This window comes from Arachis hypogaea, chromosome 16 (assembly GCF_003086295.3).
Source record: "Arachis hypogaea cultivar Tifrunner chromosome 16, arahy.Tifrunner.gnm2.J5K5, whole genome shotgun sequence".
NCBI lineage: Eukaryota > Viridiplantae > Streptophyta > Magnoliopsida > Fabales > Fabaceae > Arachis > Arachis hypogaea.
Window position 1 is genome coordinate 28093326 of NC_092051.1, and position 6066 is coordinate 28099391.

General features: G+C 35.0%; 1 non-coding gene across 1 annotated transcript; it reads left to right on the forward strand.

Moving 5' to 3' along the window:
- The first annotated feature begins 638 nt into the window (after nt 1-638).
- LOC112761729 (small nucleolar RNA R71) lies at nt 639-742 on the forward strand. Its single transcript, XR_003182109.1, has one exon. It is a non-coding gene; the product is annotated as a small nucleolar RNA R71 (small nucleolar RNA).
- The last annotated feature ends 5324 nt before the right edge of the window (nt 743-6066 follow it).

A 6066-nucleotide genomic window follows, 5' to 3' on the forward strand; every position in this document is an offset into this window, starting at 1 on the left:
GGGATTTAGAATTTGCCTGCTAAGGTGGTTGTTATTGCTGAGACTGAAATTGGCGGTTATTATAGTTGTTCTGTTGAAAACCGCCCTGAGAACTATTGTTGAAGTTCTGAGGTCTCTGAGGTTGATCTCTCCACCCAAAATTTGGGTGATTCCTCCACCCCTGATTGTATGTCTTAGAATATGGATCATTGTTTGGATTTCTAGGACCACTCCCCATGTAATTCACCTGTTCAGAAGAGGGTTGAGCATAATCATAATTATCATTTTGCATAAAGTTACCTGTCATGTCATAGGAGGTATCTTGGGGTGGATTTTGAGTGTTGATAGCTGAGACTTGCATGCCACCCATCTGTTGAGTGAGTAGATTTATCTGCTGAGACATAAGCTTGTTCTGAGCAAGAAGAGCATTAACGGCTTCTACTTCCAACACGCCTCTCTTCTGAGCGGTCTCAGAGTTCACAGGATTCCTGTTAGATGAGTATAAATATTGGTTGCTTGCAACCAATTCAATCAGCTCAATAGTCTCCTCTGGTGTCTTCTTCTTGTGCAATGAACCGCCTGCAGAGGTATCTAAGCTCATCTTGGACATCTCACCCAAGCCTTCATAAAAAATATCTAATTAGGTCCACTTGGAGAACATGTCAGGAGGGCATTGCCTAGTCAGCAGCTTGTACCTTTCCCAAGCTTCATAAAGAGTTTCACCCTCCTTCTGTCTGAAAGTCTGAACTTCCAACCTAAGCTTAGTCAGCTTCTTTGGTGGGAAAAATTTTGTGAAAAACTTAGTAACAACCTTGTCCCAAGTATTCAAACTTTTCTTTGGTTGGGAATCTAGCCATAACTTTGCTTTATCCCTCAGAGCAAACGGGAAGAGCATGAGTTTGTACACCTCTGGGTTCACTCCATTTGTCTTCACAGTATTACATATCTGCAGAAAATTAGATATAAACTGATTTGGATCTTCATGAGGAAGTCCATGATACTGGCAGTTCTGTTGCACCAGTGTGACCAATTGTGGCTTCAACTCAAAGTTGTTTGCAGTTATAGGAGGCACCACAATACTTTTTCCATAAAGATCCGCAGTAGGGGCAGAATAAGAGCCAAGCACTCTCCTCTGTTGATCATCCCCATTCGGATTTACCACATTGGCATTAGCATTATTATTTGCCATAGTGGATTCTGCAGCCTTGCAAAGTCTTGCTTGTTGTAAACGTCGCCTGAAAGTTCTTTCAGGTTCAGGATCAAAGTCTAAGAGATGTTCTTTATCTCTATTCCTGCGCATACACAAGCAGAAGACAAGAAAAAAAATGGGACTCTCTACGTCAGAGTGCAGAGAAGTCCCTGTGAGGTAACCTGTGTAAAATAATAAAATAAAAATACTAACTAAATAAATAAATAAAATTTCAAAAATAATAATTGGAAATAAATAAAAATTTCAAAAATTTAAAATAAAAATTAAACAGAAAAATTAAAATAGAATCAACTGAGTAACACCAAACTTAATTTCAGAAATTAAGAAAGATTATTAGTATTATTTATTAAATTTTTTTTCAGAAGTTAAAAATAGAAATAAAATAAAATATTAAAAGATAAGAAAATTAATAGGAAGAAACAAAATGAAAATAAAAGAAAATAAAAAAAAAATAAAAAGGAAGATAAAAAAAATGGACGCAAGTTTGAAAACAAAATTCAAAGGTTAAATAAAGTATGAAAATTAAAATGGGGAACAGAAGGAGGGGGTTATCAACGAAAAAACAAAGGAAAAAGAAAAAATTTTTTTTACGGGAATTAAAATAAATAAAAATTAATAATAATGATAATAAAACTAATTAAAATCAAAACGCCTAATCTAAACAATCAAGTAACTAATAGTTGTTAATCACAGTCAATTCCCGGCAACGGCATCAAAAATTTGGTACGGTATTTTACAACCACACTTACTAACCGGCAAGTGCACCGGGTCGTACCAAGTAATACCTTACGTGAGTAAGGGTCGATCCCACGAGGATTGATGGACTAAGCAACACTAGTGTTTGATAGGCTTAGTTAGACAAACAAGAATTGGTGTTGAGATGCAATATAAAAGACAAACAATATCAAAAATATTAAAGAAGGGCGAGTAATTAAGTTGGGAATAATATATGGAGAAGGCAGTTAAGGCTTCAGAGTTATCTATTTTCTGGATTAACTTTTCTTATTAACTATTTTAATTATGCAAGATTTAATTCATGGCAAACTATTTATGACTAGACCCTAATTCCTTAGACCTTCCTAGTCTCCTCTAAAATTCATCAACAGCCAATTCCTTGGTCAATTAATTCCAATTAGAGGGTGATGATCAAATTCTAGTTTATATGCCACAAGAATCCTAATTATCCAAAAATAAGAGGATTATATGTCACATATCCCGTTAAATACAAACAATTAGAAATTCAGGATAATATGTTTTCAAGCTATTGTTCAAGTAAAGAGCTTTTCCAAGTTATACAAGAACTCAAATAGAACATGGGTCATACTTCCGTTCCACCCAAATTCATAAAATAAAGAACGAAAATAATTATTGAAATATAAATCAAAACATGAATTAAAATAGAAAAATAATATTATCAATCCATACAATAGACATAGTTCTTAACCTTAACAATGGAGGATTAATTGCTCATGGAATATGAAATATAAATTTGTATGAAATAATGTTGTAGAATGTTGTGCTGGAACCACCCTATTGGGATACCTTTTATATCTAATCCTAATAAATAAAAAAAATCAAATATCTAAAATTAAAATTAAAATAATATCTTTTCCTAAAATAAGATTTGAATTTAAAATTCGAATTAATTAACAAGTCTTCAGCTGATGGGTGGGACCACTTGATTTGTCCATTATGTAGCTTTTAATCTGTGATTTCTGGGCTAAGAACTGGGTCAAAACAGCCCAGACATCGACCCCAACGTTTTTCTACTTTTTCTGCACGTGGCGCATGTGACGCGTCCGCGTCGTCCACGCGTTCGCGTCATTTGTGCAGATTCCAGTCCACGGGATCGCGTCAGGCACGCGATCGTGTCATTGCGATTTCCTCCATTCTGCGCGGTCGCGTGAGTCATTCGTCCGTGTCGGTATTCGCTGGTCATCTCCTTGGCTTCTTCTCTTTCTCTGCAGAAACTCCATCAAATTCCGCCAAATGCTACCTAAAATAAACAGTATTGTACAAAACTCAAAATAGCATCCATAGTGGCTAAAATATAATTAATTCTTAATTAAATTCAATAATATAGATGCAAATTCACTAGGAAAAGATAGACAAGATGCTCACGCATCAAGTACCGACGGGTATCACGTTGCACAACAGCAAAGGAAATCTGGGATAAACTCCTAGTTACTCATGAAGGAACAACCATTGTGAAAAAGACCAGGATTGATATGTTAAACAGAGAGTACGAAATGTTTGCAATGAAGGAAGGAGAATCCATTGATAAGATGTTTGAACGCTTCAACACCATTATTGTTGGCTTGGATGCTATGGGAATCAAGTATCCTGAATCTGTGCTAGTGAGAAGAGTGTTGAGATGTCTCACAAAAGAGTGGGAAACAAAAGCTTTAATTATCTCTGAGAGTAGTGGTCTTGACTCTATGACTTATGATGATTTGAGAGGAAATTTACTTGCCTTTGAAAACACCTACTTAAAAAAAGATTCAAAAAAGAAAGGAATAGCTTTTTCTTCTGTCACTAATCCTCTGGATGATGAATCCAGTGATAACTCATTTGAAAATGAATTTGTGTTGTTTGCAAAAAAATTCAGAAAAATGGTGAAGCTCAAAGGCAAAGGCAGCAGCTCAAGGAAAATGAAGAAAGATCTTAGCAAAGTAACTTGTTACAACTGTAAGGAAATGGGGCATTTCAAATCTGATTGTCCCAAGTTAAAGAAGGAAGAGAAAGCCAAAAAGAGGAAAGAAGAAGGGACTGATGGCTTCATGGGAAGATTTGGAAAATGACTCGGATGATGATGATGAAGAATCTGAGACCAAGTCACAACCTTGTCTCATAGCAGATCACATAGATCAGGTAGTCTTTCATAACCCTAACACTGAAGATCTTCATCTTATGATATACCACCTTTCTGAAAAAATAAGATGCTTTCTGCTGGAAAATCAAGAACTTGAACAACAAATCACCATTCTTAAAGCTGAAAACAGTTTTCTTAAAGAAAAAGTGAGGGAGGCCGAAACTGCTTGTGATCTTGTTGAAGAAAATAAGCAGTTAAAAGCCCAAATTAAGAGCTGTGAAAGTGATCATTCCGTTCTTGCATATGTAGACTGTTTTAAAAGAAATGAAGAGTTGCTTAAAGAGGTTAAGAGGCTTAAGGAAGACTTAGCCCAGTTCACCCAAAGTTCTGAAAATCTGAATCAAATCTTGGCTAGTCAAAAACCTCTTTATGATAAGGCTGAGTTGGGGTTTTATAAATCGGCTGAAAAATCTCATTTTGAAAACTTTGCTTCATCCTCTAATGATACAAGATTTCAAGATCCCACCTACTTTAACAAAATAGCAACTCCAAGATTTTGTAGACTATGCAATCGAAATGGACACTTTCCTATTCAATGTTTTTTTAGTAAAAGAATGATTGGTGATAAAGTTTGTAAAGTTGTTTTTTATTACACTGGCTTAGGACATAAGAGATGGTTTAACGTGAAAGGATCCAAGAAAATTTGGATACCTAAGTCACTTAAGCTTGTTTTGTAGGTGTGCCTAGCATCCAAACGGAAAGAAAATATGTGGTACATGGATAGCGGATGCTCTAGGCATATGACCGGAAAGACAACCTTCTTCATAAAGCTTGATGAATATGATGGAGGACTTGTCACTTTCGGTGATGATGCAAAAGGAAAAATAGTGGCTGTTGGGAAAGTTGGTAAAAATTTTTCATCTTGTATAAATGATGTTCTTCTTGTACATGGTTTGAAACATAATTTACTTAGTGTTAGTCAATTGTGTGATTTAGGCTTTGAGGTTATTTTTAGGAAGTTTGTTTGTTTAGTTGTTTGTGAGAAAACTAGGGATATTTTATTTGAAGCTAAAAGATGCAATAATGTGTATGGATTGACTCTTGAGGACCTAAAAGAATAAAATGTAGCATGCTTTACATCTCTTGAATCTGAAAAATGGCTATGGCATAGAAAGTTGGGTCATGCAAGCATGTACCAAATTTCTAAGCTTGTTAAAAAAAATCTGGTTAGAGGAATTTCAAACATCAAATTTGATAAGGATCTTACTTGTGATGCTTGCCAATTGGGCAAACAAGTAAAATCCACCTTTAAACCTAAAGATGGAATTTCAACCAAAAGGCCATTAGAGATGTTACATATTGATCTTTTTGGACCAACAAGAACTCAAAGTTTAGGAGGTAAACACTATGGTCTTGTGGTGGTAGATGATTACTCTAGATTTGGTTGGGTACTTTTTCTTGCTCATAAAAATAATACTTTTCATGCCTTCTCTACTATTTGCAAGAAAATTCAAAACGAAAAAGATTTAAAAATTGCCAATTTAAGAAGTGATCACGGAAGAGAATTTAAAAACCAAGACTTTGAAAAATTCTGTGATGACTTAGGAATTTCTCATAACTTTTCATGCCCTAGAACCCCCCAACAAAATGGGGTGGTTGAAAGAAGGAATAGGAGCCTTCAAGAGATGACTAGGGCTATGCTTTGTGAGAACGAGATTCCTAAATTTTTATGAGCTGAAGCTGTGAATATAGCTTGTTATATTTTGAATAGGACAATCATTAGAAAAGGGTTGAAGAAAATTCCTTATGAGCTATGGAAAGGAACCCCTCCAAATCTTAAGTACTTTCATGTTTTTGGATGCAAATGCTTTGTACTTAATAATAGAGAAAACCTTGGAAAATTTGATCTAAAATCTTATGAAGGAATATTTGTTGGATATTCCACCACAAGCAAGGCCTATAGAGTTTATCTCAATGAACATAGAACTATAGAGGAATCCATACATGTTACTTTTTGTGATTCTAACTTAATTTCCAGTGCTTTGATAGATAATGATTCAGATGG